The 17,905-nt window shown below is 46.7% G+C and overlaps 1 protein-coding gene across 2 annotated transcripts in view; it reads right to left on the reverse strand.

The window, feature by feature from the left end:
* LOC139049454 (tachykinin-like peptides receptor 99D) overlaps nucleotides 1-17,905 on the reverse strand; it is an 880,050-nt gene that overhangs the window by 736,288 nt on the left and 125,857 nt on the right. Inside the window, exon 1 of one of the 2 annotated variants that reach the window (XM_070524903.1) lies at nucleotides 1,438-1,454. The exons of the other annotated variant lie outside the window; for it this stretch is intronic. The gene's annotated coding sequence lies outside the window, so the exon portion shown is untranslated. Of the gene's footprint in view, nucleotides 1-1,437; nucleotides 1,455-17,905 lie in introns of those variants that run through there. 2 annotated transcript variants of the gene reach the window in all.

Genomic DNA, 17,905 nt, shown 5'->3' on the forward strand with positions numbered 1-17,905 from the left:
ATGTGTGCATGAGTGAAAGAGAGAAATTATAGTTAAAGCCACGCGCTTTCGTCCCTATCAGTTTTCCGATGGCATGACTGGCACGGCCATTACAGCGTAAAGTTTCTGTAGTTATCGCGCTAAATGAATTGCTTCAATACAAGTAGATTCCCAAGATTACATTTTCCTAAGGCATGCACTCGCAGTTCATTAGACACATTTAACAACGGTTGCGAAGTCCAAGGCCGTGTTGAGCCGACAGCGCGTCGCCGGGCCTCACAAAAGATTAATGGCTCAAATTTCGGTAGCGACGCCGCAGCATGCTACATGTAGAGTGTCTATACAGAAACTTGTCTCGAGGACCTCACGCACTTGTGAGATGTCGTCAATCCCACTGCGGTGCACATGGTTCTGTGTTTTTTTTAAAGGACGGGGCTCTATCATCATTCGAGAGGTGGGCTCGTTTAACGAGGGACGATGACCGTCTACGTATGGAGGGTCTTTTGAAGAGAGCAGAGTACGAATTACAGGTATAGCACTGAGTTTGGGTATCTAGTTATCCAGTCATCCTCCTGTATATCATGTACGCCGAATTCTATACAGGCGTTTACTAGCAAGTAAAATCTCAACCAATGAAGAACACGCCTTCAGGTTTCTTCGTTCAACAATGCCTTGCGAAATTAATGAGTTTTCGACTCGCGCAGTATGCCGGGACTAAGACCTCATAAGCGACCGGGACGCAACGAGTGCTCTCTTCAAGCGATTGCGCGCAAGAAATGGCAAGGTCACGTCTCTCACTCACTATTTTCTTTTCTTTTGAATTTTGCAGATGGTTCATATAGACAATCTTCGAACCGATTAGCACGTTATGACATGACTGCGTCGTGTTCTACCTTCGCCTGTGAAGAATTCGCGATCAAAGAATCTCACAGCGGCGACCATTAGCGGTTCTCTCGGTCCCAGTTGACTGCACGCAACGAATTTTCGTGTTCCGAGCTAACACCTCTTGCAGCGTACCTACAGCTTCTCAACGCGCTTAAGTACTTGGCAAGTTTCCAACCACCAAGGCAAAAAGCAAGAAAACATTAGTTGGGACGAGACCATGAACTTAAAACGTTTCCCGTAAGCATTGTCGCCGTCAAATTACCGCTGTTTACTTTTTCTTTATGTGATTCGAAGAAAATATCTGCGATGTGCACATGAAATAGCAAATTGAGGAGGTTATCGAAGTCCGCCCACGTAATTCATAAAAATGAACTGCTTGCTAAAAATATCTCGCATTTACCTTTGGGAAGTACTGCAAAAATATCAATGACGCAATCTTCGCCCCTCTAAACTTGGAATCGCTATTAAGCGCGTAAGGATTTCTATGCCTTACGACCCAACGAAGAAACCCGTCCGTCCGCCCCGTAAGACGATCGCTCTCAAGCCAGGCAACCCAGCAGCGAGCGAACTCACCTTCGCGCTCCGTCTCGCTTCAACGTGAAGCGACGAGAACACAGCACTCGCCGCACTGTGTCCCCATCGCAGATCGCTTTCGAGATACGGCCTCGTTTCAGAGCGAACCGGCGATACGCCGCCGTTGCCGGAGTGCAGTTGACCATGCTTGATAACGGCTCGACGCGGGTGGATAAGGCGCTACAGAGCGATAACGGCTTGTAATGATCGAAACGTCATCAGCGCACCTGGCGCTGCCACCTGCAGTAGTTTGCTGGCCTCATCGATTCACCTCGCGCCGCCGTCCGCAGCAGTTTGTGTCGCCGCAGCGCTGTCGTTTACACTGGTCGGATCAAGAGAGAGAGAGAGACAAAAGGGAAGGAAAGACAGGGAGGTTAGCCAGTGTAAATACCGGCTGGCTACCCTGTGCTGGGGAAAGGGGTAAAGGGAATAAAAGGTGAAGGAAGAGAGAGAAAAAAAACAAGAAAATGCACACAGTAACGCGATGTTACGCGCAACAATAGTTAAAGGCGTTCGCACAATTCACATGTCCTTAAGAACTTGAGCAAAGCCCTTAAGGCCTTGAGTGCCGAAACCCGTCTGGACCAGTGTCCTAGAACTTTCTCTTATGTGAAGGGGCGATTGTCCAGTTTTTCAAGCACGGTTACGAGCACTTTGCACATTGTAACGTGGACAGTCACAGAGGAGGTGCGCGATCGTCTCTTCGCGGCCGCAGGTGTCGCAAGCAGGGCTGTCGGCCATTCCAATACGGAAGGAATAGGAGTTCGTGAATGCCACGCCGAGCCATAGGCGGCACAGAAGTGTTGCTTCCGCTCGTGGCAACCCTGGTGGAAGACGGAGTTGCAAACTTGGATCCAATCTGTGAAGACGTGTGTTCGTGAATTCGCTGGTGTTCCACAGAGTTTGCGTAAGCTCGCGTGCGAGGAAGCGAAGACTTGTGGCTGCATCTGTTCTTGACAGCGGTATGGGTACAATCTGGGCACCATCATGGACCGACCGGGCAGCGTCATCCGCACTGTCATTTCCCGAAATTCCGCAGTGACCCGGTATCCACTGGTAGATAATGTTGGGTCCCTTGTCGATTGCGTAATGGTGGAGTAGTCGGATGTCTGCGACTAATTGTACATTTGGTCCATGGTTGAAAGGGGACAGCAGACACTGGAGAGCTGCCTTTGAATCACAAAAGATGAACCATGAATGTGGTGAATTGGGACCTATAAACTCCAGAGCAGCACGGATAGCTGCGAGTTCTGCAGCCGTCGATGATGTAGCGTAAGACGTCTTGAATTTGATAGTGAGAGATTGAGCGGGAAGTACCACTTCTCCAGCTGAACTATTACAGGAGACAGAACCGTCCGCGTAAACGTGAGTGCGTTCGTTGTGTTTTTCATGTAAGAATGAAAGGACGGTTTGTTTGAGGGCGATAGATGACATTTCCGTTTTCTTTTTGATGCCGGGAATAACAAGAAGGGCCTGGAGTGGATGCAGGCACCACAGCGGTAGAGATGGCCGTGCTGCATGTGTGAAGTTTGACGGTAAACTTCCGTGGTTGGCGGCAATAATTCTACTAAACGCTTAACGAGGTCGAGCGGCAGGAAGGGAGGTAAGATGATGCGATGGAAGTCGGGCAAAGTGCCTGATGTGCACCCGTAAGGAGTCGACATGAATATACGTATTGATAGGGTGGTCATGTGCGATGGCTATTGTTGCTGCCGTTGATGCACACCTCGGAAGGCCAAGACAAATTCTCAGAGCTTGAGCTTGTACAGATTGGAGGGCTCGGAGGTTGGTCTTACCGGTCCCACCTAGTACAGGTACGCTGTACTGGTCGGATCAAGCTTCATAACATTCATATATGACGCCGGGCTGCGCGAAGATGAGCAAGTAGCACAATGCTTACCCATACTTAGACAACTCCCAGAGGCGTTTATGCGTGAATTTTCACAAGAACTGCAGATGGTCACCAAGAGCGAAACCTTAAATGCCAACAACTGGAGCTGTAGTTGGCCCGCGCGCGTGAGTTAACAAAACAAAACTCCGTTTGGGGGTGCGCTTAAGGGTCTGCATTGAGCAGAGTTGTGTTGTTGTCCTCATGCAATCTGGCTCATACTTATTGTGGGGGATTGGCCTAAACACAAGTGGATAAGCCATAATCATTATAGAAGTTCAATTTCACTTGCAAATTTACGAGAACTGGTAAATTTAATGTGATAGATGCAACACAGTGACTGACATAGTGCGAACTGAAATACCCTAATACTAATAATGATAGAGAAATCCTATGTAACTGTGCAATCGCTTGAACTTAATAAAAACTTAAATTCTTGGACGGCGGCACAGACCTCCCTGTGACTGTACCCGAGAGTCGAAGCACGAAATGAAAGAATATTAGGAATTGCGAGATCCAGGCAAATTTTGGAAAAGGAAATTTCGAAGGCATGATAGACATCAGTGGTCTAATTGCAAAAATGCAAAGGGGGGATGGCTCAAACCAGACCTGCGTAGGCAAAAGTTAAGAAAGGGAATTTGACAAGCGTAATTTAGTCAAGGATACTTCAAGTCTGCGTGTATTGAATGATTCCTTACGCCAGGGATATGGAAGTTGTCGATATTCAGGAGAAGCAGTAAACACGGGGTTAGACAACTGCGTTACAGTACGCGTGCGAAATCTAACCACAGTGAAATAGGCAGACAATAGTACACAAAGGAATAACAGGACCGTTACTAGCGAGTCCGCCAATTGAGCACAGTTTTTCTGGATGTCGTCGTCGTTGTGTTGTTTCAAAACATGGCTCATACCCACGAGCGGCATCGGCAACACAGAAGGTGACGAAAACTACACAAAACAATGACGAATGAAAGCACCAAACAATCATAAGGGAACATTGGGAGAGCATAATTTTGATTGGGCATAGTTCATTTCTTTTTATGCGTTAGGATTGTTGGCATTGTCGTCGTCACAATCAAGATCACGCGCATAGAATTCGTTAAGCAGATACAGAACGCACGTATATGTATACATCACATGCATATGCGAAATGCAAGAACGCCCGTGCCCCGTGCATTTCCTGGTGGTCAAAATTTATCCGGAGTCCCCCACTATACGGCGTGCCTCATGATCAAATCGCTATTTTGGCACGTAAAAAACGCCAAAATTCAACCGTTGCCTCTAACACGAGCAGTAAGTTGGCCAAAACTTCATCGCTAATGTCAGTCTAAGTTTGTATAATCTTTCGCTTTGCATCCGGGCAGGTACGAAACAGAGTTCGGCTCCTTTTCCTCCACTGTGTCATTGCTATTGTGACGATAGGGGTGCACTAATGTTCGTAAATGTGTCATTATTTTTCTCAACTGTACACAGTACGTATTTTGTCTTTAACTCTTCTCCGAAGATTCTTGTCAGAAGCGGACTAATATCTTAAAGCTTCATTGAAAAAGACAAGTCCACTTGTCGAAACGTTGGCTAACGCTTTTACATTGTTCTCGTTTTGATCATCGTCTTGAATTTCCATCTCCCGTCTTCCCCGTGTTTTCCCTAAAACTTCCTTGTCTCTTACTCCGGCCTTTTAATCTTGCACGTGGTGGCCCCCTTCGTTGACCTTTTGGCTGTTACAAAATATGGCGAGAGGTACAAGACGAATGGACGCTCTTCGCACCCAGTACTCACGCTCGGCAGTACAGGCTTAAAACGTGTCGAGACGTGCCCACGAGGCGATCATCATAAATTCGCTGCAAAGAGGGGCTAGTGGACGTCTGCGTCTAATCCCGCTACTCTGGCGTTGCGTGCGCATAGGCACAGCATAACATGCCCAGAACGTGAAGCCATACAGTGAATCACCCGATGTCCCTGAAAGTTATATTGATTCCTAGATTTAGCGTTTTCAGCGAGGTGTGAACATTTTCTCGTTCTTCTAGTGCACAAAACTAAATAATATCGTGTCACATCACAGGTTCGCAATAAATCCTGCTTACTGCAGTTCCTTTCAGCGCACCGAAATCACGAAATACATACATTTATTTCATTTTTTTTCATTTTTGCATACATCGCTCATCGAAGTGCAGCTGCCACCAAATGGACCAGAACCCCGCTCATTCCGCAAAAGAACGCCCACACAGTGCAAGCGATCCGCTCACGCAAGTCATTGAAGCGCATTCAGCAGCAAACTGTGTAGATATCGCTCTAGATCTGTATAATAACCACAGCTGCGTATCGCAACAAAAATTACTGTGCGGTTATTACAGATGTTCGGTCTGAATGAAATAACAAAAAAGACCTATCACGAGGCTTTTAATTTCGCTTTGTGAGCACGACAAACAGGACTGCCATACTAATCATGTTGCCCAGACTATTCCCTCTCTTCTCAGGCTTTTCGTATTCACACCCCATATGAGCGGCAGCCCGATTTCAAACACAGCCATGATGCTGTCTCAACGGATTGACGTTACAGGCTACCCGAACCTTCTTCTCGCACAACAACAACAACAACGAAAAAAAAAAGAGTGAGTAATTTCGCAATCGAGGGGTCTTCCAAAGCAGTGTCTAGAAAAGGCTCTCCCAAAGCTTGAAAGATGGGGGCCTCGCCATAGAAAGGCGTGGTATTTTTTTCCTGTTTCTCAAGTCCTGTGACGGTCTTGCTACATGCTCTGTATTCCGTCTTGCAAGCGAGGAAAATCGTGTTCCCGTTACCAGTGACGTGTGTCCGCTTCTCTCTTCTTCCGCTCAAGTTACGCCACGCTGCACCGTAAAATACACTGTGGCTGCGGAGAAGGACAAGGAAACCAATGGATAAGAAACTTGTAATTCAGCCTCTCAGTCTACTAGCCACTCCTACCTGACTTGGATGTTCGTGGGTACAATTTCTAAACGTGCTAAATGTGTATTATGAGCGCCACTCGCTGGAGGTGGTCTAAAGTCTTGGAATGAGCAGATCCCTCTTTAGCGTCGCTTAGTCGTTGAGAGCCGCTAATCCCCGACGGGATTACGTTGGGGCTTAATGGTACTCCTCCGCCTGTGCGGGTGAGAAACAACCAAACACAACTGTAGTTGACCATGTGGGGCACGCACAAGTTAGCACGAGTTTGACAGTGACGTCAAAGACTCCACCGCAAAGCTGCTTTCCTCAGTTAAGTATTCTAAGCGTGGTGAAATAAAGATGCTGGGATTGCTCGTTTAACTATGCCGGAGAGCGAAGCTGGAACTCGTCGTTCCGCAGATTACTTTCTTGGAGGAGACGCGCACAATCCAACGATGTGTCGAAGATGTCGCGACCCTTCGCACACGAAGAGAAAGACCATTCGGGCATTGAGAAAGACCCCCCGAAGAAATATAACAAAACCAACCAAACAGGAAAGGTTCTCATTCTGTACACTGGCATGGCGCAGAAGAAAGGAGGGAAGCTCAAGGATTTGCTTAAAAACGCAACGCAGTCGCGGCTGGCAAGGTTTAGGGATTACCACTGGCAAGACAGCTTGCGTTGCACAGAGCTGCTCCCGAGACTGCGCGCCGTTCGTTGCGGATTACTGCTTCTGCTGAAGCAAGTGAAAAGAGGGAACTTTGCGGGCCAAGACAACGGGGAAGGAAAAAAAAAAGGTAAGCGCGTTTTAGGACCTGCTAAGCAGAAGGGCTGTTCGCCAAGGCAAACATTTTCTTACACGCGAAGCGCGGTGCGCGTCGAGGCTGCGCACATTATGCGTAGCATCGTTACGACAGGGCGTCATTAATCATGAATCATTAAGGAATAATTAGTGGAGCTGTGCGACATCGTCCCCGGCGTGAGGATGCGCAATGAGGAAACTACTCTTCTTATGCTTTAGGCTGCAGCTTTGTGTCAGAAGAGCCGCCTCGTCCGCGCCAAACGAATGGTCATGCAGAGGTATATAGAAGCAACTGGAAACGCCTAAGAGCGACATCGTCAGTGCTGCCTCTTAGCACGGTCAACTGTCTCAAAATAGTTTTTTCTTGGAATACCACGAATGCAATTTGCACATCCATCAATGTATCCTCGCAGCTTGTGGACGTATACTATGAAAGCTTGAGAGACACCTGGACTCGGTTGTGCTACAAAATAAGAACTTATTGAAATACGCCATTGATTCTTCTATAATGGTATTCCCTCAGTCGATCCATTGTAATCTAAAGATTGCAACCTCCACTGAGCGCAATTATGAATGGTTTTATGTACTGACAGCCTGCATATATGGTACCTGAGTCGCGTCCGGAATCTGTATTGCCACGCGGGTGTGTTTGCCTAGCTCGCTACAAAAAGTGTCCTCGTGCTGTGGAAGTATATGCGCGCATGTAGTCAAGAAAATTAGCATTGCGATGGAAAGTGTACTAATAAATAAATGTATAAATGTGCAGATTCCTCTTCAGCGTCGCTGAGCGGTCGAGAGCCGCGTGGCAAACCAAGCGATAAATAAATGAATAAAGGAATAAAGGAATAAATGAATAAATAAATAAATAATCGTAACCAGTATATTTTACGTCCCCTGTAGCACGAAGACCTCTCACAAGGACATTTTACTTGCATTCGCCGACTCTATAATATGCCGGCAAATTTCCTACTCTCATAGCGGCACCTAACCCTCCACCATTCTAGACTGCGTTTTTTTTTTCTCATTCTCTTACTCTCACAGAGCACCGGTTATCTGCTCTGCATATTACGAGACCCGCCCAACGCCGTTCATTCCTCGTAATCCTGGCTACAATATCGGCTACCCTCGTTAGCTCTCTAATCCACACCGCTGTCTTCCAGCGGCATGACGTTGCACCAAGCTTTTTCCCGTTCCATCGCTCGTTGCTCAATCCTTAGCTTACCAATTTTCTTTGTTCGCCTCCATCTTCCCGTATCATAAGTTAGTACATTTTACAATCCGCTTACTGTATACTGTTCTCATCCGGGATAACGGTAAGCTGTCGTTCATGACTTCAGAATGTCTGCCACATATGCGCTTCAACTCATCTTTATTCGTCTTGAAAATTTTTCCTCATGGTCCGGGTCCCTATGTGACAGCTTGGCTTGCTAGACTATTTCAATGCTTCGAGAGGCTAACTACCAATGATGGACCACTGTTGTGTGCGTGCCATGCTAATGAACACTGTCTTAATTTTTCGGTTTTCCTTTTGCGTATCTATTGCTCAGACATGCCCCCACTCCAGCCGTGGCTGCGTATGGCGTGGCTGAGTGTGGGTCCTGTCTTGAAGGTAATCTGCCGCGGGAACAAAGTCTAGGCGCACCGAGGGCTGATAGCTTCCTGTGCGTTTTCTCACCGCTTCGCGCTGAAGCGAGAGGCTGCACGAAGGGTAATTCACTCGCTGCTGCTGCCTTTCTTCCTCACGCCAGCGTTCTGATATGGACAGCAGTACTGATAGCGAGTGCCTGCAGTCGTCGAATGAGATTTGTTCATGTTTGCTGATGTGCCCGTGACGCCATGCTTGTTAATTTAGTTAGTAAGCGAATGTTTACAAAGTCTGTATGGTTGATATAACTACTATGGTTATCTAGTATAGCTGTCTAATAAGTTGCATTTGCAAACGATGCTTCACGTTTCGGGCGAAATTGCGATATTTTCTATCTGATTGGTGGAAGCATACGTGGCATCGCGTGCTTCTGTCCGCTGATGAAGTGAGTACTTCAGGGCAGGCCTTTATCATTTCAGGCACAAAAGGACACTAGGTTCTTTTGCAACTTTTTAAATTCCACTTATCTAAACTGCTAACATTTTGCGAGGGTAAGAAGCTACAAGTCTAACTACCACGAGGGGCACCGAACCTTATTTCAAACTCTTGAATACAGGGAAGCGAAGACGAGTTAAAGTGGAATTATTCCCGTAGTATGGGGAAGAATTTTTCATGCGCTGCCAAGGTCTGCCCTGCGCATGGCGAGGCCGATGACAACGGAGCGAAACTAACAGACGAGCAAAGAAAACGAAGAAAACGGACCAAAGCCGGCGCCGTGGAAACAGATATGACGCCGCAATGGTGCTATTGCAGCATTCAAGAGTTAATAAATATGGCCGCGACAAGCGAGTCACTCGCATTAATAAAGTCGTCGAAATCTTTGCATTACTCTGTGCTTCCCAAATCAATAAACGATTTCTAGACTGTCCGTAACCTTGTCTTTCTCAATGCGAACGTTATAAAACAATACCCGGGGCACAATACGCAGGTTTCCTAGCCTCCAGGCAACATCTGTCCACCTTCCTGATTTATTTCTCAGTTTATCACTAACATAGTCTGACTGTACAGTGTCCCGTGTGCAGGTATATTTCCCCATCGTCATGCGCCATGCTTTATGCTTAACGAATTCACCCCTCCTCATCGGCTGCTTTTTAGTATCGTTTTATTAAGGGAGCCACCGGCGTAAGAATCCCGGGCGCTTTATGGCCTAAGGCATCAATCGGTCGCTGTAACCCTTCGAATTCAGGAAGGACAAAAGCGCGGAAAAAAGAGTGAAACAAAGCCCGAGCTTCAAAAACAAATTCACAAATATACCTTTGTGCGCCAGAATTACTTCAAACATTCTTAGTAAAGAAACATTAATTCGTCGATTGCCTCAGGCATCGTTTCAGAGAAGTTAATGAAAGCGCAGTTGTACAGAACGTGACTCTTGCCACATAGCCGGGCGCGGCGAAGCGGCATAATAAGGGGCCGTGAAAACAATGACTTAAAAATAGCTGCAATAAATTACATACCTAATGCTGGAGGGCGAAACACAATAACAGCTTTGTTCGCAATATTATTTAGCAGCCTCCACCACGCCTACGCTTCGATATGATCTGACCGTCGTTTTGAAATAACAAACATTATTCGTGTCTCTACTTCATCACCCCATACACCACTTCCGCTACGGCACTTCCTGCTACCGTACTTCTCCCTTGAGTGCTTTCATGGTGCAGCTACCCAGTGCGCAGCACACAACATAAAAATGAACGCGCCTGCATGTTTAACCGCATCAGATAAAGCTGCAACAAATTACTCCTAGCAATATCGCGAATAATCTAAAGTATAGCGTCCACATAAAACGAACAAAGGGCTCCAGCAGGCTTACATAGACATTGCGTGCATTCAGTGCTTAAACGCTCGCTAGAGACGGAGACGCCAATTCTTGCGTTTGCTATATAGTCAAATACCAGCTCATCCAGCAGTTCTCTAAACCGTTGATTCCTCTGCATAACTACGACTGGAAAGATCGAGTGAGAGAAAGACGAGAACATACAGACGAGACGAGAACATACATAGAAGAAAAGACATCGACCTCAAGCGCACGATCACCAGTTATTGCTGAAGGCGTTTATGCAGGTCTGTTGCCCTTAATAATTAAAACAATTCCTTCCTGATTATCTGCTGCGACTATGTGAAGGAAGTTGAACAGTCACCGGTAGCAAAAGTAAAGAAAGCCAATAAAGGCGCTACAGGAAGAAAATGGGTCATTGTCAACCACCCACAGTGGATATGAGCCCTAATGTGATGCATGCGACATTCACTCTCAGTAAAAGCATTATTACCAAGAACTTATTGTTAGCAATATTCCTATTTTCCTAGAACCATAACCGACTTGAAAAACCTTGCTCATAGTGTCGAACATACAATTCATTTTTATTGTTTCAGGCGGATATCAAATAATTAGTGATTTTTGTTTTGTGTGTGCGTGTTGAGCCATGTTCGGTGCTTGTAAATGCTGCATTGAAATCGATATTCTGCTAAGATCTTGCGCGTGGTGACTTTGGTGAGAAATGTTCTGCTACGTATAAGTGTTGTTGAAGCCTTTGCCTGAATGTATTTCATTTCTGTCTCGATATGTTACTGTGTAAATATATATACCTACCTGCACTGGCCTTGCGTTCAAGACAGAAGTATTTATAAATAAATAAATAATGTATGAGGACAACAACAATAATATCCACTATGTAAAAATCACCAACACATTTTAACGCATGATTTATATACAGACGATACCCCTCAAATGTAGTTAAATTTTTTTTTCCGCATTGCATATGAAATGATCTGAAGTGAAGGCGCTAAAATGACGGAGGACAAAGAAGAAACACACACACACACACACACACAGGGCGCCACTTCCAACAATGTTGAATCAGGAAAAAACGCCACTGATTTATACTATAGAGCGCAATCACAGTTTCTCAGGGCGCATTCGCGTTCAGGTAAAGCAGTTCTTTGCGGGACAGTGATATGGATGCAACACTTACGCAGTTATCAGCTGCTTCAATGATTCTTTTGGCCTCAAATATTAATCTAACCCATTTGTCATGGCTTCTGGCAACCACAGCGCAGGCGTGGAAGTCTGGTTTACATTTGCAATTTCTACAATGAATTGCCAAATGGCCCTCCCTCCCATTGTTCACTTTGTTATTGTGTTGCCTCAGCCTGTCATTCAGGCACTGCTCTGTTTGCCCCACGTACTTTTTACCACAATCTAAAGGAATCTAATAAACAACTCCTGCCTGACAATCTACGTATTTGTTATCGTGTTTAGTAGCACAGGTCGGTGCCTTGCGGGAATAAGGGTTGGTCATTCTACAGAGCTTAGAGAGCTTGCACGGGGCAGAAAACACGACATTTACGTTAGCTCGCTTGGCAGTCTTTTTCAAATTATGCGACATGTGGTGTATGTAGGGTATGACAGCAACTCTTTCTTTTTCGCGGGGTGACTCCTGGTCCGGTTGGCGGATTCGCGACTTCTTCAGGATTGTTTCCGCTACGGACACTAAAACAGGTTGCGGGTAGCCTGCCTCTTCAAGGCGGTCAATCTGCTTAAGAAAACTCGCCGCAGCTCGATGTGGACAGGACTTCTTAAAAACATCCAGCAGGCACATGTTAGCAATGCTGCGTTTAACTAGCTTAGAGTGAGAGGAACTAAAAGGTAGCAGAGGTTTAGTAGCCCGTGGTTCATACTGCCAACAGACGTGGTTACTTGCTAAAAACAATCTAAGATCTAAAAACCTGATGGAGTAATCTACCGAAAGTTCGTGGGTCACTTCAATGGGGGATAAAGTCTGCCTGAAGGTTGTCAATGTTTGACTAACGACCAAGTCGGCGTCACTGCAATTTTTACCTACCAAAATTAGGAAGTCGTCAACAAATCTAAAAACTTTGACTACGCTACTACCCTCGAGACTTCTAGAAATGGTTCTGCCAGCACGAGCTAAAAGTAAGTCACTCAGGGTCGGAGCTAAACACGACCCTATGAAGACGCCGCTCTTTTGCAGGTACAAACGACTGTCCCATTCAATATAGGTGGAAGCCAGGTAATGTTCTAGCATAGCCAAGAATTTGTCTTCCGGAATACCAGTCGTTAGAATGAGAGGCCTTTTCTGTAGATCTGAAAGATCTATACTATAGCATGCCAAAAGCAGAATTGCTTCAGTGCGTCCAGGAAGGCATTGATAGTTTCGGCTCCCTGGCTTTCCAGAACGAAGCTGGTATTCCGAAGCTGGAATAGGTTGTAGCAAAGACATATTATCGCTATATAGTATCTCGCTCACTGTGTACCTCAACGAAGTGTTCAGCTTCGAACATGCGTGTGCTGTCGGCGTAGTGGTCGCCCATGCTTTGGCGCGTTGATTCAAGAGTGCACCTATTCACTTATTATTGATACGCGGGCGATAAAGCGGACGTGAATTTGACTGTGAGTTGGGGTGGATGTGGGTAGATGACGGGAAAGAAACGTGCTATACGAGAAAGTGGCGCTATACTCCCATAATTTGTCAACTTGTAACGAGCGGTATATACTCCCTCTTACCGTCGTTCCGTGGTTAAAGTGCCCCCTTTTGAAGTTAGCGATACAACGCTGGTGGGTGAGCGCACTTCTTTATCCTCGAGGAAAGGCGTGCATCACGAAGGGCTGGAAGCACATGCAGGCAGTCCTTGTGCCGCAGTGGCCACACACATTCATTCCAGCCCTTAAATGCCAGTCACTATTTTTGCAGCCAACTGATACACGCGTCTTCTCTCTAACGTCCCACATTTTTGCGGCATGAATGAATCGCAGTGTGCACGTAAGCCATCACCCAGTGCAGGTAAGCCATCGCCCAGTTGCAGGCTTTTGCCTGCGGCAACGTGCTGCCGAAAGCGCCTTCTCGTTCCTCTAGAGCAAACTATTTGAAAAGGATCTATATTACACTGATTCCCGCTGTGCGTGGGATCTGCATATTTCTTTTATTGTTTCTTTTTTTTATTGCACTAAACTGTTAAAACTGGCAAGCTTGTGCAAGGTAACGCGAAAACTGTGGGGCGAAGGCCCAATAGAGCGGCCACCGTGTCTGGATGAACTTTGCACACGCCCGGGCGTGGAGGTACGGTGGACGACGTGAGCCACACAGAGAACGGTCAGTGTTTGTCGGCGCCTAATGCAAGTTTTAACTGCTCATTGACGCAAACCCTCAGTGACGCAGTGGTTATAATGATAGGCTAGAAGCGCAACACGGCTGGGTCAGCCCAATGTCGGATACCTTTTTCTGACATCATGTTATGCCGTGTCTCAAACAAAGCATGGCGAACGGAGAACCAACGCACCATTTTCCATTTTTTAGACTCATAGCTGATGTTCGTAGAAAATAAATGTATTCGTCTGTACTACAGTCTGTTTGAGAATTAGTGGAAGGACTCACCATATATTCATGACATTGCTCACTGAGCGATTACCGGAAATGCTGCAAGCCCTCCGCTCTTATATCTATAATTCCAATACGTGCATAATTTCAAACTCTGATTTACTGTCCGTACACAAGCGAAGCTTATACTCTTAATCCTATTTTCAGCAGCCTAAAAGCCAACTCAGTAAATTTTTTTACTATGTCAACGTGATGGCACTTTTATGTTTCCGAGACCCCCCCGTCACGTGTACAATAGTAGAATTGTTCCGCAAATTCGAAAATAATTTTAATTAAGCAAATAAGTGCAATAACGAAACCGAAGCCTGAAAGCAGCCAAGCGAACACCTTCGTGTAATGTCACGAGCGCACACAAGCGGGGAAGGCGCGCAAGGCATGCCGGTCCCACCAGCGCGGAGAACAGAATGCTCCAGATATTCGGAGCTTTCAAACAGCAACAGCCATACGATTCCGATAAATATAAGAACCATGAATCGCCATTCGCATTCGATCTGCCACAGCCAGCGCCCACCGCAACACATCGCGCTGCAACATGGAAACCAAGGGTAGCCCTAACCACTGATTTGATACGTGCTGCCTGATATTTTAGATGTTTTATCCTTCTCAGGGAAACCTGATCTCGGCTTAACGCGATCGACATCGGCCCAAACAACCCGACTGCCATTATGCCTATTAAAGGATTGAAAGCGCCGGACGCAGGTCGTCCAGCATCGGTAAGACACTTCGAGCTGAGCGTGTCTGCAACATAAAAAGCATTCCAAGGGCATCAGCCAGTAACTACAGCATGACGTCGACCTCCTCTCCGGCTCTGGCAATTTCGGGGGAACAAATGCAGCGTTTGACACTATCACTGTAGCTTGTAAGTCGGAGGATCTATACGTCAATACGTTTTTTCAGAAAGTTGGGAAAGCTGTGCAGTGAAGGTGGTGTTTACGCAACGTATAAATTATCAAGTGATTCCTCTCTAACTATTAAACTTAATTAGTAATGAAGAACAAAATGTCACTGGCAAAACTGCTGAGTCTTCACATTGCGCAGGCAAAAGGACGTCAGCAAATTAACGAGTGAGATACTGAACACAGTACATATAGCTACCTTCTTAAAGCGGTGCAGACGCTGAACGCCAATTACCGCCATCGTACTTATCTGCAGTCCTTCCTGCTTTCGCTCACCCTTCTTGTTATTTCTTCCAGCGCACAGTAGCATGGTCACTAGCAACATTCCGCGTGCGAGCGCTCCTCGTCTTTTCTCCACTAATTAAGGGAGTCTCACCGTTGTGAGGTTTGGAGCCATCCGGCTGAAACACCGCTCCGAACAATGTAATCAACGGTCAGTCGTGTCACGTGCACGCATTGTTGATTCCGCACTGGCCATATGAATATGGGCGTCTAGCAACCAACTTTCCCTTTGGCGCATTTTGCTGCGAGTGCCTGACATGCAGTATTTGTAGTTAGGTGAATTATTCTTCTCTGGGTGTAGGCTCTTTTTTGCTTTGCTTTACGCGTACTGACTGGACCGATATTGACTGCTCTATGACTGGACGCTCGCGGGTTGCTGATACACCGAGCTCTAATTATGAATATAGTATAGCAGGCTATGCCTGATTTATGTGATATTTTATTGCCCCCTATTTTCCCTTTTTGCCTTTCTTCTTTCCTTCATTTTTTCTGAAATTTTTCAGTTGATGGAGTTTATATTTAGTGATTTCGATAGCCAACCGTTCGGTGACGTATTTTCCGAGCATCTCATCCTTTAACAAACAAACAAACAAACAAACAAACAAACAAACAAACAAACAAACAAACAAACAAACAAACAAACAAACAAACAACGATCCTCGTTGATCTCAGCCTCCTTTCATTACAACAAATTACTGTGAGGCTTCCTTTGCTCGTACAATTCAGAGCAGTCGAGAACATAGGGAAGGCCTTAGTGGCAAATTAATTGTTTCTGTGCGTTGAGTCCGGTCCCTTTTTTCCACCGAAGTGTAATGATAGCCGTCTCAGCGCTAAAAGGAGAGCGGTTGGCATCGTTGTTGCATTCAAGATTGTATAAACAGACATGCAGGAGGTCCTGTACAAAGCACTCGTTTTATTTTTCGGCGTATAATAAAGGAATGCCAATGAAGCGTCTTCCTGTGCTCTCAATCTGCGTTTGAGAACAATAAGAAATCTTCTTTCTTTTCTTTCCTTCACGCGGTAGGCGTGGCGTCTCTCTCAAGATACGACTGTTCCCCTCCGCATGTTTCGTATTCTACTACAGCTGTGCTCATTCTCGGCAACAACAATGACAGTAATAACAAGGGGCAGAATTGACAAAGCTCTCTCGTAAGTGGTGCTTGCCATTCACCAGCCGCACTCGCTAATATGTCCATCATCGCTATTTCTGGCATATATCTTCTTAGGAACACATTAAGCATTACTTCTTTTTGTGAATACGGGCCATTGATATTAATAATAATAATAATAATAATAATAGTTGTAGTAGTAGTAGTCGTAGTATTAATCGTGTAAGGTGTTTCTCTAAAGTAAAGAATGGCTGAACGAGTGCCTAAGGCTGTCCCAGTCTGCTGTCACGTCAAGTGCGGCGGCGCCAACGTACGCAGCGCAAAGCCCCAGTCCCTCTAAATGTCGGATATTTATATCCGTAGATCCTATACGGTCGGTTCGTGGAGAGGCGTTGCAACAGACGCTGTGCCGTGTTGTTGCACAAGCTCCGAAACTCGACTACGCGGTCGCAAAGCGCGAACGCTATACCCGCCACGTAGAATCGCAACGCACTCGTAGGGTTAAGACGACAGCGCGCATTTGCGCGGCCATAAACTTCGCCCGAATAATTGCGGCTCTAAATTGTAGTCAGCCGCGCTACCGTCAGCGCCGAGGAGTCGCAAATAATATCGGACGGGCGCGCTTGCCTTCGGGCAGCTGCCGGCGAAACCCGCGCCGCGGTCAGCGCCTCCTCCGCGCTCGTAAAGGGCCTCACGTGGCCGGCGGAGCAGCGGGCGCCGCGCGAGGAGCCTCGTGCGGGAGCAGCGTGTTCCTTTGTGCCGCCAGAGAAACGGCTCGTTTGCCGACGCCCTGCAGGCCCTTCGGCTGCAGCGCCTGGGCGGCGGCCGTATCAAAGCCGCGAGCATAGCAACAAAGAAGCCGGACGCGCGAACGAACCGTCGCGAAGGAAGGCCCCTGCGGGCGTTGCTATGTTTCTGCGGAAGAGTTGCCGACGGCACGCATCATCATGAATTAATGATGGTCGGATGACAGCATTATGGAGGGTCCTCTTTTTTTTTGCATTAGTGTTTTGCTGCAGTGCTCATTCGCTGTGCCAATGCTGCCTTTGCTGGCGTTGTTGCTGTTGGTCCTGTAATCGTTTCTCGCTACTCGCACTGCTGGTACTGGGAATACTCAATGAGAAGAATTGATATTATGAAAGCGTCAAGTGTTTGCATCTTTCATCCTCTTGCTGGGAGCCCACGAAACTTCAAGTGCGCTGGGAATACTCGTGGCAATGTGTGCACGGATGTGTCCTCTCCCCTCCTTGACGCGTCTTCCGGCGAAGAGAGATAAATCGAACAAGATACCGCCCTCCTTCCCTCCCCCCAATGTTCGACGAGCTTGCAAGTGGTTCAGTGCGCGCCAGAAAGCTTCGGCAAAAAGAGTTTCAAAGTCCTTGGATAACCCATGGGGTGGGAAGCGGGTGAAGCGCGCGGCGCGTGTCGATAGCGTGTAACAAGGCGGCGACGGGAGATACGTCGATCGAAGAAGACGTGGCGCCTGCAGATGCAGCGCAAATGCCGAGAAATAAGCTTAGGAGAAAGACGATTGTACCATACTTATGA

This window comes from Dermacentor albipictus, chromosome 1, assembly GCF_038994185.2.
Source record: "Dermacentor albipictus isolate Rhodes 1998 colony chromosome 1, USDA_Dalb.pri_finalv2, whole genome shotgun sequence".
In the NCBI taxonomy this organism is placed as follows: Eukaryota; Metazoa; Arthropoda; class Arachnida; order Ixodida; family Ixodidae; genus Dermacentor; species Dermacentor albipictus.